The sequence below is a fragment of the Lagenorhynchus albirostris genome, chromosome X (genome assembly GCF_949774975.1).
Source record: "Lagenorhynchus albirostris chromosome X, mLagAlb1.1, whole genome shotgun sequence".
NCBI lineage: Eukaryota > Metazoa > Chordata > Mammalia > Artiodactyla > Delphinidae > Lagenorhynchus > Lagenorhynchus albirostris.
In genome coordinates this window covers 125,326,648-125,346,594 of record NC_083116.1, presented here as the reverse complement: position 1 = coordinate 125,346,594, position 19,947 = coordinate 125,326,648, and the positions used below count along the sequence as shown (strand labels likewise).

The following is a 19,947-nucleotide window of genomic DNA, read 5'->3' as shown; positions in this document are numbered from 1 at the left end:
TGTGGAGCACGGGCTCCAGGCACGAGGGCTTCGGTAGTTGTGGCTCGTGGGCTCTAGAGTGCAGGCTCACTAGTTGTGGCACACGGGCTTAGTTGCTCCGCGGCATGTGAGATCTCCTCGGACCCGTGTCCCCTGCATTGGCAGGCAGATTCTCAACCACTGCACCACCAGGGAAGCCCAGGCAGTTAGCTTTTAACAAACACTTATGTGGCCCTTGTGGGGGGTTACTTTCTACTTTATGCCCTGCTGTAGCGCCTGAGGTTTTTTAACAGCATCGTGGCCTGTGTATACATACACACAAGTCTGTGTACAGAGAGTAAAGCAATGGTTATTTCCATTTGAACAGGCAAATAGGAGACTCAGCACGGGTAGCATAAAGACCTTAGAATTATGCAGGAGTTAGGAACCAGGACGCTTGTGAATTGAGCTTAGACAGGCACTTAAAATCTCTGGACACATGGACTTCCCTGGTGGCGCAGTGGTTAAGAATCCACCTGCCAATGCAGGGGACACGGGTTCGAGCCCTGGTCCGGGAAGGTCCCACATGCCGCGGAGCAACTAAGCCCGCGCGGCACAACTACTGAAGCCTGCGCTCTAGAGCCCGCGAGCCACAACTACTGAAGCCTGCGCGCCTAGAGCCTGTGCTCCGCAACAAGAGAAACCACCTCAATGAGAAGCCCGCGCACTGCAACAAAAAGTAGCCCCCTCTCGTTGCAACTAGAGAAAGCCCGCACGCAGCAATGAAGACCCAACACAGCCAAAAATAAAATAAATAAATTTTAAAAAATAGTAATTAAAAAGAAATCTCTGGACACAGTTCTCTTCTACCTCTAAACTTGGCGTGCACAGGGTGGTTTGAGCAGTGGGCTGGAGCGTGTTCGAAATGCTACAGCAACACCCCTCAGATTCCCCGCTTTTCAGTGTCCTTGCAGTAGCTGTGATTGGTGTGTTTGGCCAAGCGGACGCCTGGTCAGAGGTGGCAATGAACAGAGCTGTCCTGTGGCCATGGAATCCCGGGGATGCCCAGTCACCACGCTGGGAGAGGTGGTAACAGGGCCACCGTCTGTCCAAACAGCAGGTGGTTACACACTTGCTTCCCTTTCAGTCCTTGGGGTGACGTTCTAGGGCCCACCGAGGGTTCTAGGGCTCACAGGCTGGGAGTCCATCCCAGGACAAGAGATTTTTTTTTTTTTTTCATATGAAAACTGGAACAGAGAACTTCAGGGCTGAGAAATTGCTTTTGGCTGAAGATGAATCACACGTGAGTGTATTTTCTGAAGTTCGCGTCCAAGTCAGGTAGAAAGTATGATTCCGACTGGGAAAAGAGCATATACCTGTTTGTCGGGGTGCAGTTACCTACCTGAATGCTTCTTGTGACATCCTAGTTGGGGTAGGTACCAAGGTTAGTTATGCTGAGTGTTTTCAGGGTGAGAAAACCCAGGACTGGGATCTCACACAGTATGATGCAGGCGTCAGGTTCAGCTGGGAGAGCATTTCCAGCCAGTGCTTTTGAAGATCGAGAGCTACTAGCTTCAGAAAATGATCAGATTATTTCAGATTTCCGGTGGCACGTTCGGGTGCTTCTGAGGGGTTGGACTGGGAAGAGGTAGGGGACTCGCTTTTTGCACGTTGTCAGTGAGCGTGATCAGGTTGGCAGGAGATGGAAAGGAAAACTCAAAGCCGGGGCCAGGCGCACGCGGGCCGGAGCTGCTCTCTCTGATATCAGAGTCTTGTGGGGCTCTGTGCTGGTTTCCTGTGACGGGAGTGTCTGTGCAGGCCGCCGGGACAGCTGGTGATGTCGGCAGGCTTGGTAGTGAGGAAGCCGTTGGCTCAGAAGCAGGCCGACGGGAAGGGAGCGGGCAAAGCCCGTTCGGGAAGTCGCCACCAGCTGGAAAAGCAGCCCAGCCCGAGTGTGGAGCAGATGTGCGGCTGTGAACGGTGAAGTGTGCGGCGTGCGGCGGGGCCGTGAATCACCGGGCGCCCCTGCTGGTCCAGCATCGAAGCGTGCACCGTGCTCCGGGGCCCTGTCACTGGCTCCCAGCCGGCGTCGTCCTGATTCCCCCCCGGCTGGCTGATGGACCAGGTGCTCCCCCGGCCAAGGTTAAGGTGTCAAGTATTTGATGTCACTTGCTTGTGTCTAGGTCACAGGAGAAACCCACCTAATAAATGGGTCAAAGGGAGGGTGAGGACGTATTCCTCCTAGTTTGCGCAGTAGGCGTGGCCAGATGCGAGGGTTTTGCCGTGACCAGCCATGCGCTTGAAGAGGAGAGGATAGAGTCGCCAGGACCACTGTGAGTGTTTTCCTTCACCTTGTACCAAGTGTTTTCTGCTATCGCTCTGGTAAAGGAAAACCGCAGGCAATCCTTAGACTCTGCTAGGAATGGACACACCTGAAAACTGCAGCCTGGTGCAGAGCTCACCAAGCACTCTTAACTGTCGGCGTGGGCCGGCAGGCTGCTTCTCATTGGGAACACATGGACCCCAGTGGGGAGTGGGCGTTCTCTTACCAGCCGTTTCTCATTGCCTGTTCGGGGAAATGAAAGCTTGCCGAGGTTTCTCTCTGGCTTTCCTGTGAAGACTACTCTCACTAGTCCTGTGACCAGTCTCTCCAAGAGTGAGAATTCCACTCTGAGTTTTTCCAGTATTTCTGAAATTCCCCTGTCCTAGGTCATGATTGTGAAAATAGTTCAGAATCCTGGGTGCGACGTTTGAGCTGCCGGCTATTTTTGCTTGTAACCTTATCGTGAATCTCTCTACGTTTTTAGCCTCCCCTTACCCGCGGGGACCTCCTAACTCTAAGCACTTAGTTACTAAGACATTGACCACCGAATGGTGACCCGCAGGGACATTCGTATGTGTGGCTGATGAGGGGAACAGAGCCCTTGAGAGAGCTGGACCATTTCGGTTGCAGGGAGCCAAGGCGTTTTTAATCCCCAGAGTAGAAAAGGGAATACGCGCACTCCCCCAGCTGGGACACCTCCAAGATGCATCAGGCGTGGTGGGAGAGGGCCTTGTGCCAACGCTGGAGGCCCGCGTCTCCCTCCACCACCCCCTTAGGTCTGATTGTGTCCCTCCTGCTGGCTGGCTTCTCGGCCAGACTGCCCCGCGGGCAGGGGATGGTGGCCGCACGTGGCCCTGGGCATGTGCTCTACAGGCGTGCCTTCTCAAAGGGGGTCCTTTCCTCCCTGTCAGGCCTAACAGGTGCTCAGCTAGACTGCAGCCAGGGGTGGCCTAACAGGTGCTCACCTAGACTGCAGCCAGGGGTGACTTTGTCCCACACACGTCTGGTGATGTCTGGAGGTACTTCTGGCAGCTGAGGGGGAGGGCGGCTCCTGGCACCTGGTGGAGAGAGGCCAGGGATGCTGCTTGCCGTGCAGCAGTGCACAGGGCGCCCCACCATAGAGAGCGGTCCGTCCCGGTGTGTCAGTAGTGCTGGGTTGAGAACCACAACGCCAGACCCAGCGAGTGGTCCCTCGCGTGGGTTCAGCAGTGAGCCTTCGCCGTTGGGAAAGGGGCAGGGCAAACGGGACGGTGGTGGGGACACCTGTGGGGGACAGACGGTTTTCTCAAGAGGAGGGAATGTTGACAGACAAAAAAGGAATCTCTGGAGTTAGCTGCTAGGTGTGGGCCCCCGGGGGGCCCTTCCTCTGTGTTCTCTGGAGTAGTGAGGACACAGCGGACGCTCCGTAGACGCTTGCTAAAATGCATGGAAGTTGCGGATGCATCTGGAGCTCTTTAGGCGGGATTGCATAGCTCAGCATTTACTGCTGTGCTCAGGTGTTGGGAGTTTTGGGAACATACTGCAGATGAAGCAAGGGGAATTGATGAGCTCTGAAAAGTCATCTGATACTGGTCCGCAGTGCCCTCCCCAGCCCCCTTTCTCTGCCTTGGTTTCGTTTGTACAAACCTTGCCGCTTTGTCAGCTAATTTTACACCCACTCTTTTTCCCTGCCCGGTAGGTACCACTTCTTAGTTGAACCCCTCTCCGTTTCTTCACGTGTCATCTGCAGACCCTGATGATGTCTTAGGGCAAGAAGGGACTGGGAGTTACACACCCTCGTGTGATGGAGAAAACACCGAAGTCCGGGGAAGTAAAGGACACTCCCCAAGGTCACACAGCTGGTTTTTGGCAGGATAATGCTAAAAGGAGGTTTGTTTGGGGCTGTTTCTTAAAAAAAAAAAAAATAACACGAATGACACAATCATATAGTTACTTTTAAAAAATAAATTTATTGGGCTTCTCTGGTGGCGCAGTGGTTGAGGGTCCGCCTGCCGATGCAGGGGACACGGGTTCGTGCCCCAGTCCGGGAAGATCCCACGTGACGCGGAGCAGCTGGGCCCGTAAGCCATGGCCGCTGAACCTGCGCGTCCGGAGCCTGTGCTCCGCAACGGGAGAGGCCACAACAGTGAGAGGCCCGCATACTGCCAAAAAAAAAAAAAAATTTATTTATTTTTGGCTGCGTTGGGTCTTCGTTGCTGCACGCGGGCTTTCTCTAGTTGCGGCGAGCGGGTACTACTCTTCATTGCGGTGTGCGGGTTTCTCTTTGTAGTGGCTTCTCTTGTTGCAGAGCACAGGCTCTAGGCGCGCGGGCTTCAGTAGTTGTGGTGCGCAGGCTCAGTAGTCATGGTGCATGGGCTTAGTTGCTCTGCGGCATCCCGGACCAGGGCTCGAACTCCTGTCTCCTGCATTGGCGGGTGGATTCCTAACCACTGCGCCACCAGGGAAGGCCGTATATAGTTACTTCTAAAGAGTCATAAAAACAATGGTAGTGGATATGGGTTAAAAAAAGCAATAATTATTCCAGCCTGGGGTTTCAGAGACTTGTGCAAAATAGATGCAGGCTTACCTCCTCCTTTTTTAAAAAATAAATAAATAAATAAATTGGTTGCGCCGGGATTTAGTTGCGGTTCGTGGGCTCCTTAGTCGCAGCATGCATGTGGGATCTCTTTCCCTGACCAGGGGTCGAACAGGGCCCCCCGTCATTGGGAGCTCAGAGTCTTAACCACTGGGCCACCAGGGAAGTCCCTAGACTTACGTCCTTTGAGTATCTTTATTACGTGGCATTTTTTCCAGTTATAAATTGGTGAACTGGCAGTGTGACATGATGGGGTGACATCTGGGGTTTTTTTTTAAGACTTTATTTTTTAGAGCAGTTTAAAATTGTGCAATACAAAGATTTCCAGTGTACCCACCCCCCGTACACACACAGCCTCCGCCGTTATCAGTCTCCTCCACATTTGTCACCAGGCCTGAACCTGTGTTGACACACCGTCGTCAGCAAGTCCGTAGTTTACGTTGGGGTTCACTCTTGGGGTGGGACATTCTCAGGTTTGGACAAATATATAATGATATCTATCCATCATTATAATATACAGAATAGTTTCACTGCCCTGAAAGTCCTCTCTGTTCCACCCATTCATCTCCTGATGAATTTTTAGACTGTCTGCATAGTTGAACCTTTTCCAGAATGTCGTATAGTTGCAATCCTACAGGATGTAGCATTTTCAGATTGGCTTCTTTTATGTAGTACGCGTTAAGGTTCCTCCATGTGTTTTCATGGCTTGATAGCTCATGTCTTTTTAGTGCTGTGGAGCAGAAAATGATGTTACTTCTTATGGAATGAAATATCGATTAAAAAAAAAATTCCCCGCCCCTCATTTGTCCTTCTCCTCCTTGGGTTGCTGAGCAGCTTCTCTTCTGTGTCCAGTTGGTCCCGTACAATGTGCTTTGGAAATAATATCACTCAGTGAGCGTCTATTATGTAGCAGATTCTTTGCTACGTGTAGGACATAAATTAGCCATTTGATTCCTCGACAGTGACAGCGCTGAGCTATGTACTGTTATTCCTACTGATAAATGAGGAAACTGGAGTGTGCACACCTTAGTTAGTCCAAGACTGTGAGCCAGTACTTAGTGGTTGCAAATCAGGGCTCTCGCTTTCTGGATCCTGTGTGCTTTGCACCTGCACCGTCTCTGATCGGAGTATGTGCTTTAATATGGTAACGTGGGTGTTCTCCAGTAGGGCAGGGCTGAGGATTCCCTGAGGACACCACGTGGTGGTCTAGACCATCTTCAGAACACTGTTGATCATTGCTGTTGGGATTGAACAGGAGTCACTGCAGAAAATACTCTTCTATTTGGTTAAAACCTGTTGTAAGGAGTGAAGTAAGTCAGAAAGAGAAAAACAAATACCGTATGCTAACACATATGTATGGAATCTAAAATAAAAAAGTCATGAAGAACCTAGGGGCAAAACAGGAATAAAGACGCAGACCTACTAGAGAATGGACTTGAGGACACGGAGAGGGGGAAGGGGAAGCTGGGACGAAGTGAGAGAGTAGCATGGACATATATATACTACCGCATGTAAAGTAGTTAGCTAGTGGGAAGCAGCCGCATAGCACAGGGAGATCAGCTCGGTGCTTTGTGACCACCTAGAGGGGTGGGATAGGGAGGGTGGGAGGGAGGGAGACGCAAGAGGGAAGAGATATGGGAACATATGTATACATATAGCTGATTGACTTTGTTATAAAGCAGAAACTAACACACCATTGCAAAGCAATTATACTCCAATGAAGATGTCAAAAAAACAAAAACCTGCTGTAAGGAATTTGTATTTCTAGCTGAGATGCCCAGTTTGTTCCTGTCCTTTAAGTCCTATGTCGTGTTTTGTTTGAGTGTTGCTTGGTGAAATTAGCTCTTGTCTTAAAAGAGGACAACTGTCCCCTTTCTTGGGCATTTGTTCCTCCAAGTCCTCTGTGGCTTTGTCCTCTCCTGTCCCCACTAGCTGGTGTTGGTCTCTTATCTGTCTGAACGATCAGCCCCTTGGGAACCTTCGCTTGCTGTGTGGTCTGCCTGCTTGGGTTCTGGGTTCTGGGTGCCTGCCGGGTCCTCCCGCCCCCGCCCCACTCCCGCAGTGTGTCGTTTGTCGTGCTCTCCACGGTCGTGGACTTAGAGATTGTTCGATGCTTTGCCTCACGTGCAGTGGACTGTGCAGCCGTAAGATCGGTTTCTCTTCCCCTTTGACAAGCAAGGGAGAGCTGGAAATGCCCTCTCTCGGAGCTGGCCGGGCGGAGGTCGGGGGCTAGAGGTCCCATTTGGTGGGCAAGTTGCTGCTCGAAGGTGCAGGATTAGAGACGATCCCCCGGCACAGGGACAGCGGAGAGGGGAAGGGAGCAGGTGAGGGAAGAAGGGGACGGCTGGATGGAGAGGAACGGGCGTGAACACCAACGGAGTGGAGAAGCTAGAAATGACGGGATAACAGCGGTCCAGCGCTGGCGTGAGAAGGCGTCCCTGAGGAACCTCGTCTCTGCGCTGGCGGGACACTTCCTACCCGCCTGCCTTCTCATTCACCCTGCAAATTCCCAAGCTGTGTGGGCGGCTTCCCCCAAAAGAGGCCTTGAGCCTCTTGGGAAGGAGTCAGGACGAGCATCTTCCGGGAGGGAGAAAGGGAGCCCCAGGACAGAGGGGCTGTGTGGTGGGGGTGACCGTCACATCAGAGCTGAGCAGAACCGGCTCCACACGCACCCCGCCAGGGCCCACACGGGAACACGCCCGCCGGTGGCCGCAGAGCCGCTGTTCAGCCTCCGCTGAGGAGCCGTCCCCAGGGCCTGGCCGGTGCGGGAGGGAGGAGGTGTTGGCGAGCACACTCTCCCTGCCTGACCGCTGGCCTCCAGCTCACGGGGAATGGCAGCCTCGCCCTGCATTGGCCCTGGAACGTCAGCAGCGCCGAGCCCCGAAGGTTCCCTTAGAAGGCGCGGGCTGGTGTGTCCTCCTTGGCCACTCGAGGTTGTCCCTGTTCGTCCTGACAGATGCCAGCTCCCAGTCTCGCAGAGAGCTTTTCGTCGTTACGGAAAGCAGGTTTTATCCTGCTAACCCTGGAAACAGCTCGCTGATGGAAACAACGCAATGCCAATATTTACTGTAAATATGGTGACCTAATACTTTCATTTCAAAACTGGGAGTCGGGAAACTTGAAGCACGGCTCCTTTCTTCCTGACAGGTGACCTCAGGTAAAACATCTGACTTACACTCTGTGGTTGCTTGGAGGACCAGAGCTCTGCAGGAAGGAGGGGTGGGTTGTCTATGTGTACTGCACGTGTGGATGTATAGGTGGCAAATAACTTCTGGGAATCAGTCTGTCTGCCTCCCCAGTTCCACCCCTCTCCTCCCCATGGGTCCCAGTTCCTTCATCCCACTCTTTGTTTTCTTCCTTGACTGGTGAGCTCAGGTAACATATCTCATCACTGGCCTCAGTTTCCTCATCTGAAAAATGGGTGGAAAATCCTCCCTGTGGCCTTGTTTCCAGGACCTGCAGGGCCTGATGTGTTGCCTGACACTCGGGCAGTGCTCAGCAGATCGGAGCCTCACATTGCGAGGGACGTCTGTGACCCTCGTTTGTGTGCGTGGAATGTCCATCTTCCCTCTGCACTGGCCTGCACCAGCTCGTCTGCTCCCTTACTTGCCTGCCTGTTTTGTCTCCCTTCCCGTCTTCCTCCCCCTTCCGTCCTCCTTCCCCTCCCCTTTCTTCTGCAGCTTTATGTAGGTATGTCATTTCCATACTATACAATTCGACCGTTTTAAGTGTCCAGTCCAGTGACTTTTAGTAAAGTCAGAGTTGGGCATCCATTCCCGGAATCCAGTGTTTCAGAGCATTTCCCTCACCCGAAAAAGATCCTTTCTTTGTACTGCCTGGTCCCACCCCGGCCCCAGGCAACCACGAATCTCCTCTCGGTCTTTTGGGTTTGCCTGTCTGGACGTTGATATGAATGGAATCGTGTTCTCTGTGGCCTTTTGTGCGTGGCTTAGTTCCCTCAGCATCACGTGGTTCAGGTTCATCCGTGTTGTAGCCTGTGTCACTAGTTCATTCCTGTTTCTTGCTGAATACTAGTCCGTCGTGTGGACAGACTGCCTTTGTTCATTCGTTCATCAGCTGGTGGATATCTTCGCGGTTTCCCGTGCATGCCCTGTCTTAACTGTCCGAGTGGGCGCATCCCCACCTCCGGTGGGCACCCGGGGGAGGTGATGAAGCGCCGTGGCCAGGGGGGAGACAGGTCACTTAAGTCCTTGGACTATCAGTCAGTTCCATCGCTTGTAAATAGGGCTCCTAAAATATGTCATAAGCTCGTTAGGAAAATCTAATAAACCAACTATTTGAAAAATGTGTTTCATGTCGTCTCTGTCTGACCTCAGGAAGTAACTCTGAATTCCTGTAACGTGGAGAAGAATCCCCGGCTTCATCAGACTGACAGCTAAATGGAAGAAGCTTCGGGAGGCACCTCTTCCACGTTGCTTGTCTTAAGATAAAGCGTGTAGCGTGCTCGTGTCCGGTCTTGCCTCCTGCTAGTGTGGAATGGGTTCGTCTGTAGAGTGTCAGGATGTCTGGGGGCGGCGGGCTGCACCCCGAGGCTGGATGCCTTGTCTTGCATTGTTCGGCCCTCTCCATGGAGTGGAGCGAGCGTCAGGCGGTCACAGACACCTCGTCCTGCGTCCAGGCCCTCCTTCACGGGGTCGGCGAGTCCCTCGCGGGCCTGGCTCTGCGGTCAGTGCCCAGCCCGGGACAGTGGGGGACACTCATCCCCGTGTTGTGCATCAGGCCACTGGGCGATGGGGGGCGCCGTTTATTGGCAGAAGCGCGGGAACTGGGTGGTCCCGGACACTTGGCTCGCGGAGCAGGGGTGCTGAGGTGGGTCGGGGTTGAAGTATGGGGCTTGGCTGGGGTTGGCCCCGTGCTCCCCTCCACGACGGCTGGAAACCGCTATTAGTGTGTTTTATTATGGTCTGCGTGGCTCAAGGGAGCCTGGGGCTGTCTGAATCCCGCAGCACGCATCTGGTCTTGACCACTGAGGAAGGCGTTAGAGTAACTTGCCTGTTTCCAAGTTTCTAGAAGAGCAAGCAACTCGTCATAGAACATCCTTTGTTTCTTTTCAGAACTTTCACAGCAAGTCCAGTGCAAACTTAGGCCCTGTAGAGTTAAGCCAAAAGGAAACAAAACCTTAGAGAACGTTAAGACGACCTCCCTGCCCTGCCTCAGTTTAGGTTGGAAAACATCTGCGTATGATGGTCAGGGAGGGGAGAGGGCCGGCACTTCTTCCAGAAGCGGCCTCAGCTCTGTGACCTGCATGGGAGAGCCGTTATCCGCTGAGATGCAACACGAGTCTTCCGTGGAAGGAAACGGGAAACCTAACAGAGGGCTGGATGCATGGAATCGGCAACATCATTATCTTGACTGAAATTTCACCAGGTGGCTCTCGGGGTTGAGATAGCCGACATTGAGTAATACCAGGTTACACCGAATATTCATGGTTTTTGTCACTTCCCTTGGCGTGCTTGAGGCCAGCAGCCCTTGCCTGCACGGTGAGCGGCGTTGGTTCTCCATAGCCGTGGGGGGGCTCTGGGGAAAGGGAGGGTTTCTGCTGGTCACCCCCTGTGGTTTGGGTGCCGTGTATTCACGTGATGGGTCTCCTGCCCTCCTCACCCGCGTTTCCTTGCTGCGGCCTGGAATCTGGCCAGGAAGGAAACCTTGTGTGTTCTTCTAAGGCTCAAGAGCTTCCCCACCCCCTCCCCCTCCAGAAAACAAGTGACTGAGGGTGAGTCTTTGAAAACCACAGCTGGAGCTCCTAGTGCCTTCTGTGTGTGCTTCCTAACTGCTCATTACAGCCCCACCTCCAGGCCTTGCGAACGCCCTTCCAGAGGAATTCTTTTAAAAGGCTTTAAGGGGAGTTCCCTGATGGCCTAGTGGTTAGGATTCCGGGCTGTCACTGCCATGGCCCGGGTGCAGTCCCTGGTTGGGGAACTGAGGGTCCCGCAGACCACACAGTGCAGCCAAAAATAAAAATAAAATAAAAGGCTTTTAGGAATAGAACTCAGTTGAATGACTCAATGAAGTTCTGACTTTTTTCTTTTTTTGGTTTTGACATTTTATATATGTGTACTGGTATACACACACACACGTACGTATATGGATACACCGTACATGGGAAACGGTCCGCAGCATCGAAGGGTGAACGACAGGCATCACCCTGAAAGCGTCCTCATGCTGCACCCTTGCAATCTCTCCTTCCAGCCTCGCCCCCAGCCCTGACGCCAGTCTGCTTTCTGACCCACTGGGGGTCAGTGTACGTTTTCTGGAATTTCATACAAACGGACTCTGGTCAGTACTCATTCCTCTCCGGCTGCTCCCCTCAGTAATTGTTCTGAGGTCACCTGTGGGGACGAATATACCAATAGTTCGTTCCATTTTTTCACTACTGCACTGGCAGGCTGTGTGTTACGTGCTGGTGGGAATCTGTATTTTTGAATATTAGAGGCTACTTTCTAGAAATAGTTGAAAGGAGAGCTAACGAGGCAGACAGAGCCAACTTCCCTTGGCTGTGAAGGCTGCCGCTCTGGACGGATGGAGAGAAGCACGTGTCCGCCACTTCCGATTCCTGCGTTTAGCCCCAATGCCGCGAGCTCTGACTTCAACCTTGACTTAGGTCTTCTCTAAACTGGGAAGGTTATCTCCTACCATGTTGGAGGCCATTGGACACCTTCATTTTATCACCAGCAGGAGAACAGTGGAAGGTTTTTTTAGGGGATTATTAAGGGGTGTGACGTCCATCTGGGAGGCGAATGTGACTTCACAAGGCCTTGCACACCTGCTTCAGTGTGCCATTCCCAGCCCGCCTGCTCTACTAGTATCTTTTTAAAAAAAATTCAAAGAATGTCTGTAGATGTACTTAAAGGCAGTCTTTCATACAGAAAAAAAATGTAAATTGAACTCACCTGTAGAGTTGATTCCTGTCTTAAATTCTTGTGACTGCGTGTTAGAAAACAAAAATTTGAACCTCAGGGTTAAAATCTGCTGTTGTCACGGTTGCTAAGTGAAAACAGATTCAGAATTCTAGGCAGGTGTTCAGCCCATGGAATATTCTGCAGCCATTCAAGCTGCTGTTTATGCGGAGTTTATAGGAGGGCAGATGCTCGTAACTTAATGTAAAATTGCATGTGCAACGTAGAAAGAGGAAACAAAATTGAGAGTACAGAAGGATGTTACGTGTTTGTGTTTTGGTTGTTGAATGTGGATGAGGTCCCCCCACCCCCATTTCTTTAATACTTTCAAGTAATTTAAAACTTTTCTGGAGTGAGTACTTGTTTTTAAGAAGGAAAATGAGTGTTGCATGCAACCTGCTTTGCAAAACTGGGCTTTCCCGACTAGGGTCACCGGCAGACTGAAAGACGTTCTCTCTTGAAAAGTGAATATGGTAACATATGTACGCAAGGGCTTTTGTAATGGAGAAGATATTACAGTATAGATTACCGTACATGCGTTTGATGTGTTTGCGGCCTTCTCCCTTTGGCTCACGTAATAAATGATGAAAACCCTGTAGAGTTTCTAGCTGGGGCCACCGAGAATTCCTAGGAAGGGAAGGCGGAGTCGACAGGAGAGAAGAAGCTGGGAGAGATGCCGGTGTAACAGTAGCTTTTTCTTTCTGTGCTCCGCTGTGTGTCAGACGCAGGATGCTCACTGCACAGTCCCTTGCCCCGCGGTTAGTATTCCCCCTCCTTTCCCGAGGTCACACAGCTCAGCAAGGGCACTGACAGACCGCGATGTCCCAGTCTGCCTTTGAGGCATTGCTGGACACTCCTCAGCAGTTACTCACCATGAGTTACATGCAAAAACGACCAGAGACTTTTCAGTAACGGGCCACAGAATCGAATCTGATATCGCGATGCTGTGCGGCGTGTATATTTCTGCGTGGTATCGTAACTGGGCCACTTCTTTTTTTTTTTTGCTGTACTGCGCGGGATGTTAGTTCTCCAACCAGGGATCGAACCCGTGTCCCCTGCATTAGAAGTGCAGGGTCCGCTGGCCCGCCAGGGAAGTCCCAGTAACGTCTTTAATAAGCATTCTGTGTTACAAGTTTCTCTTATTTATGATTTCCTGAGATTCTTTCAGTTCTTGTTAAAGCAGCATAAATTTAAGGAGTTTGGACCTTTTCCCCTCAACCTAGTTAGCGTTCTACTTAATGATTGATATATCTTTTATTTAAAGGAACTCCTGAAGGTCCGTGTGGGGTTCTGAGCGATTTCTGAAATGCATTCGCACTTTTCCGTTGTACTGTGGCAGTCACGCCTGTCCTGGGGTCCTCGGGAGAGAATTCAGCTGCCGGGCGTGCGGCGGCTGGATGACTTTTAGTCCTAGCCTGTAAGCAGGGTGGGCTCTTAAGGGGGAGTGGAGGTCCCCTCCTGTCCCTGAGTCTGAAGGCAGCACGTAATCTGATGGCACACAGGCCTTTGGTCCATTCAGAGCCTTCAAGGGGATCTCCCCCTACGTGCTCTCGCAGCTGTGGAAGGCCGGGGAGCCAGGCAGGATTCGGTCTGGTCCTTCGGTTTCCTCGGAGATGCTGTCTTGCGTTCCACACCAGTGCCACGTCGGGGAGGGCTGGAGGCCCGGTCTGTCCCTCTCTCACGTTTCCCCTCCCTCCCGCCTTTCCTGGAGGTGGGGTGGGGTCTGTCTTCGGAGGGAAGTAAAGAAAGCTGGGATTTGTCTCCAGTGCTTCCAATGTGCCCTTTTCTGACACTGTCCCGCCCATCAGGTGGCTGGGGTGCCGTCCGCCTGGCAGGGGCTCGTCATCCAGTGGGTTGGCTCAGGAGGTCTGCAAGCCCTGTCGCAGTCAGGCTTGTTGTTGAATCCTTGCAGCTCTTCTGTGGCTTATAGGACTTTTCTAAGACATTTAATTTAGTGACTTGTATCTTAAAAAAAAGATGATATGGGTATCCATTTCTTAAAGGCTAAGTTTTCAAGTTACTCTTGGGGAAATAATGCGAGTTGACTTCTGCCTTGCCCCCGTGATCCCTCGAGCTGGATGTTGCCGTGTTTAAAGGAGAGCCCTGCGTGCTGAGCTCTGTTTCTCCAGGCTTCTGAAGGCAGTGGAGTAGGGCTGCTTGTCGCCTTACTTGCTGTCCTGTTCCTGTGTCCCTACAGCCCGGCTGCTCCGGAAGTTCTCACTTGTGGGCTTCACCCAGCAGCTTCCCTGGGCATCGTGCCCTGGGCCCCACAACTGCTAAAACACGTTGGGGTGGCATCTTGGCTTCCTGGTGCTTTTGCTGAGGTGTGCTTTATCAATCAGCGTGACCTTGACCCCAGGGGCCCTAGGCCTCTCACCGGGCAGTGAGCTGGCCTGTCATTGGATATGGTTGTTGAAGTGCAGATGCCAGTCGCCGGTGTCATGGTGGTATTGTTGTAAGAGTGGCATAACCCTGCTGTGGGCAGTACCGAGGGACACCCCAGCAAGGGGCTGGTTCTGTTCTAGAACAGGTGCTTTTGGGGCTGTGCTGCTATGTGTTTTCTGAGTTTTGTTGCTTTTTTATTTCCTTGAAATAGTAGACACTCTCTTTTTTTTTTTTTTTTGGCTGCACCTCGCGGCATGCGGAACTTCCCCGACCAGGGATCGAACCCGAGCCCCCTGCAGTGGAGGCACAGAGTCTTAACCACTGGACCGCCGGGGAAGCCCTGTTTTTTTTTGTTTTGTTTTTGTGGTATGCGGGCCTCTCACTGCTGTGGCCTCTCCCGTTGCGGAGCACAGGCTCCGGACGCGCAGGCCCAGCGGCCATGGCTCACGGGCCCAGCCACTGTGCGGCATGTGGGATCTTCCCGGACGGGGCACGAACCCGTGTCCCCTGCATTGGCAGGCGGACTCTCAACCACTGCGCCATCAGGGAAGCCCTCAGTGTTTCTTTCTCTAAGGGCACTTCTGAACGTGGCTTTGAGCTTAGTTTAGTCCCTTTTCATCCTTCCCCAGAGGCGAGCCATCTTGAACACAGATTTGGCGTCTGTGTTGCCTTGGAGCCTGTGTCTGGCTGCTCTGCGGTTGGTGTCTGCCTTCCAGAAAATTCATTGTTTTCCCACAGCCAGTGGGTAACTATTCAGTAGAGCCCTGGGGATCATGTGAGCTGCTTCTGGGTTTCACTTCCTGTCCGGCACACCTGAGGGTTGTAGAGGTTTGCAGGTGGTGGGCTCTTAGAGGTGGAATCTGCACTCCAGGACAGGTCGGCTTCCCACGGTTAATAAGGGCCAGAAGATGGCTTTGGACCTGTTGGGTTTCCTCATCTGGGTTTCTCAACACCGTTAACCATGTTTATCGTTCCGTGCTTGTCTCGGCTTGAGCTGAGTATCCATGGAGCCGGACGGATCTCGTAGAAGAAGGCTGGCATGCCAGAGGGATAGCATTCAAACCCAAGGGCAAGGGATGGGACCTTGAAATTTACACCCGTCTCTGGGTGCGTCGTTGGTCGGGGCTTTGACGTGACTGCGAGATGGTGCTCGAGGAGTAATGGTCATGTTGGGCGCTTTTGGGGTGCATCGTGGGCTGCTGGGCGGGAATGCTGTTTCTTAAGCTGTCTTCTGCAGCGAGTGACCATGGCGTGCTGAAATGCAGCGTGTACCAGAGGATGGTAGGATTTTGCGGAACATCCCAGCATACCGCTGAGGTTTTCAGTACAGAGGAGCATAGGAGACTCAGTGTCCTGGGGGCGTCTGCATAAGTAAGTAGAGGTCCGGGGAAAGGGAGTGGAGGGGGTGCTGGAGGAATCATAAGGTAAAAGTTTTACCGGGAGGAAAACTGATCAAATGTCCAGTTGTATAAAATGTGTTGTTCCTAAGAAGTCCGCGGGGCAAGGCGTGGCCAGTCCTGAAACGAGTGCTATCTGGGATTTATTTTAATCGGTGTTCTCATCCTCACCAGTGATTGGGGAACCTGCTTGTGCTAACTTTCGTGTGTCGACTGCTGTAACACGGTCCGACTTTTCTGCGTTTCCGGTGTTGCCTCGTTCTTTCTAAAGATTTCTTCCATTCAGCTTACTCCTGTCCCAGTCGCTTTGTCATTTTAAAAATAGTTTTTTTTCTCTTTTTAAACTATTTATTTATTTGGCTGCACCAGGTCTTACTTGTGGCATGTGGACTTCTTAGTTGTGGCATGCCTGCAGGATCTAGCTTCCTGACCAGGGATCGAACCCAGGCCCCCTGCATTGGGAGTGCGGAGTCTTACGCACTGGACCACCAGGGAAGTCCCAGAATAGTTTTTCTCCTTAATCTCTGGCACCTGTAGCTGCATTTCTCCTCACCCACAATGCAGGTAAGGGGTGGAAGGAGGAATATATTATGGATTTGAAAGGCTTACGTTCTAAGGGGGTTAATACCACCCAGGCCTTGGAGTGCGTGTCATGAGGGTTATAGATGTACGAATCCACATTTTGTGACCTCAGTTCAAGGTAGCCTTGGGGGATCCTGCCTTTGTTTTCCACCCTGACTGTTGAAATACGTTTGTTATGGTTCTTGAATTTAAAAGGATTTTCAAGATGCTTGTCAAAATGCTTCGCACAGGACGGGCTCATTGGTTCTAAGTATACTGGGAGTCAGATGACGGTGCATACAGTCATACGAGCTTGGTGTATTTGTTCAGAACGTAGCGGAGCCCTTCCCATAAGCCAGGTTCTGTGCTGGGAGGTCTGGGGAGACTTCCAGGAAGAGGACTTGGGTATGAGGTGGACAGCTCGTCACAGGGCTCATCACCTCACTTCGTAATCTGTGTCCTGAACTCAGAGTTGACAATCAGCGAGTTGATTTTAGGAGTCTACCCAAAGTAAGGCAGGACAGACTTTAGTTTTATTGACCTCAAGGGACTGTTCATTTAAAAATTGTCCATTAAATTCTGTACTCAAATGAGAATATGGTTAAAAATCTCATACCATACAGACGTCCTGTAATTCCATTAAGTGCAGAGGGACATCACGTCTAATTCCCAGGGTTTTCTTTAAGTGAGCTAGATAAATTCACATCAGTGAAGCGTTATTGATGTTACTGTCTAGCTGTCAGTCGAGATGGAAGAAGATACACTTCCTTTTTATAAAAGCTGAGTGCTTTAATGGTGTGGATTTAAAACCAAGTTCTGTGTCTGCCTAGAGTGGTGGTAGAGAGAAGGGCCCTGCGTTCCACATGCTTAAGTTCCCCCTCCCTGCTCCCTTTGATGACTGTAACTGTCGAGTTTTTTCCATGGGCCGAGTTGTTGACAGTCTGCTGAGTGTTAGTGGCAGCAAACAGGCTGCATCAGTAGAACTTGGGTAGTCATTTTTCTAAGACTTTGCAAAGCGGCTTCAGATTATGGAGTGAGTGAGTGGCTTGCTGACCGGCTGCTGGGTGAGAGTTCACATCCTCTGAAACGAGTAGTGGACGTTGGTCGGTGTTTGGCATCCTCGCTCCCGTGGCCCTTCCTTGGAGCACCCCGATTCCTTTACGAAAATCGCTTCCCTGTTGTTAAGTCTTGGCTTGTCCCCATGGCCTCCCGAGGGTCAGCCAGCCACATTCCTTCGCTTCTGCCCCCGGAACAACCTGGGTGGCCGTGTGATCCGCTCTTGGCCAGTCTTTTTAATTAAGCTTGTATTTTGAGAGAACTGTAGATTGACTTGCAATTGTGAGACTATAGAGAGATGCCACATACCCTTTACCTGGTGTCTCCCAATGGTAACACCTTGCAGAGCTCTAGTAACAGTGTCACAACCAGCATGTTGACATGGATACGGTCAAGATACAAACCGTTCGATCCCGCATGTGGCCCCTGGATAGCCATACCCGCTCCCTCCTGCCCTCAGCCCCACCTTAAGCCCTGGCTGCTGGTTTTGTAATTGTTTCATTTCAAGAATAAGACATAAATAGAACCAGACAGTATGTCACCTTTGGGGATTGGCTGTTTTCACATAGCATAACTCTCTGGAGATGTGCCCACGTGTATGTATATCAGTAGTTGATTTTACTGCTGAGTCATGTTCCATGCTGTTCACTCACTGAACGACCTTGGGCCAGTCTCTTGTCTCAGACTCGTAGGACTTTTGTCCTTACACGAGGAAGTAAGGAAAGAAGGAGGGGTTGGAGCACATTCACGCAGCCGCCTCCAGGACCTTGGCATGCCAACCAGCCGGTTTCTGCCCTGGGGCCGTTGCGGACTTTCCTTGTCCTCTTTGCTCTCTGGAACCTGCTTGGGCAGTTCCCGGTCCTGTGGTTTGCATGTTTCCCCATCTCTCTGTAATAAATTCCACTTTGCTTGTCTCTCGGTCGGAGCCTTAAATGATCCAGAACCCGGTGATTACTTGGTCATATATGCCCCACCTCGAGCTAGCTGGCCATCCAGGAGGCTGGAGTTCAGAGAAAACAGTGCAGCGCTGCCACTCAGATGTTTGAGTTTCTCGCCGGTTCTTCCAGTATTTTCCTCTGAAGTTTGTGTGTGCAGACAGTGCTGTTATCCCAGGCGCATGAATGGAAATGTGGAAAGGTACAGAATTGTTTTTCTTCTACTCTGTCAAAACACTGCTGCTTCCCCTTTCTGGTGACACTACTCTTTTAGCTTCTGCTTTGGGTTGCCTCCTCTGTCCTGCTTTTATAAGGATAAAAAGTTCAGAACCTTATTCTGTGGTAAAACTCTGTTAATCAGTCATTGACCACTTAGCCTGGAATTTAACTTAGAGCCAGGGATGTTCCCTAGGTGACGAGTGTCTATTTTGTCCCATCAGTTTCTAGTCTTGTATCAATAGGAGTTCACTGTGTCAGACAAGAGGCCTGTCTCTGCCTCATTCCGTTCCTTTCAAGTTAGGGTCCAGCAGGAAGGGCCTGCTCGTTAAAGGCAGTGTCTCCTGAAGCTGATGGAGATGTACAGCAGGGCAGGGTGTGACTACCAGCTGGCTGAGCCATCCACATCCTTTGGGGGAGGTTAGTGCCCATGAAAAGGCCGAGTGGTAGTCTGTAAAAAACAACAGCAACAACAAAAAAACCTGACAGCAGCTCCCAGCAACATATTCAGCTAAAGCTTTGATTACTTGGAATATTCAATTGACTAGATTGATTTTCCACGCTCTGCTCTTAAGGACCTTCCAGGCTTCTCTGTGCTGGGGTGGAGAGCAGCAAACATATGACCTCCTGGTGCCCAAACCGTCTGTACAAGTTTTCCTGCTGAGACTTGTCTAGCTCCTTGCTGGGATTTTTTTTGTTTGTTTGTTTGGGGTGTTTTTTTTTTTTTTTGGTAGCATCTGAGGCTTAATTCTTTCTTATTTTATTTATTTTATTTTTGGCTGTGTTGGATTTTCATTGCTGTGCACGGGCTTTCTCTAGTTGCGGCGAGCGGGGGCTACTCTTTGTTGAGGTGCGCGGGCTTTTCATTGCCGTGGCTTCTTGTGGAGCACGGGCTCTAGGGCGCACGGGCTTCAGTAGTTGTGGCTCGCGGGCTCTAGAGCGCAAGCTCAGTAGTTGTGGCTCGCAGGCTCTAGAGTGCAGGCTCAGTAGTTGTGGCTCGCGGGCTTTGTTGCTCCGCGGCATGTGGAATCTTCCCGGATCAGGGCTTGAACCTGTGTCCCTGCACTGGCAGGCAGATTCTTAACCATTGTGCCACCAGGGAAGTCCCTGAGGCTTAATTCTTAATGGCATCATCTTGAATTTCTATTTGAACTGGGTCTGCCGGAGGCTTTCTTTCTGTTATGCACAGTCTCCCTTGGGACACACATCATACCTTATTAGGGCACAGGTCTGCATGAATTGCAGTTTTCAGGTGTGTTGAATTAGACCCACAATAAAAATGACTAGAATTGCTGTTGCAGAAAAATTTAATTATGCTAATAATCGAGGCTAAAATTACTTGTAGATATATAAACATTTCCTAGTAACTTTAGTCAGGAAATGGAAAATTCTCTAAAACACATTACAACTTAGAGAATTTTATAAGGATACTCCTCATAGATAAAGTTATATTTTTAAAATGAGATACTAATTTTCTAGGTTACAGAAAAATCATGCAATAATCATTAGTGCCTTGGGGGAAAATGGTATTTTAGAACATTATAGAACATAAGAACGTAAGAAATGTAATCTGTTTTCAAAAATTTTATTGGAATATAGGTGATCTACAGTTTTGTGTTAGTTC

General features: G+C 51.0%; 1 protein-coding gene across 9 annotated transcripts in view; it reads left to right on the top strand.

Moving 5' to 3' along the window:
• The window catches only part of SHROOM2 (shroom family member 2), a 142,279-nt gene that overhangs the window by 31,748 nt on the left and 90,584 nt on the right, over positions 1 to 19,947 (top strand). Inside the window, exon 1 of one of the 9 annotated variants that reach the window (XM_060137737.1) lies at positions 18,123 to 18,309. The exons of the other annotated variants lie outside the window; for them this stretch is intronic. The gene's annotated coding sequence lies outside the window, so the exon portion shown is untranslated. Of the gene's footprint in view, positions 1 to 18,122; positions 18,310 to 19,947 lie in introns of those variants that run through there. 9 annotated transcript variants of the gene reach the window in all.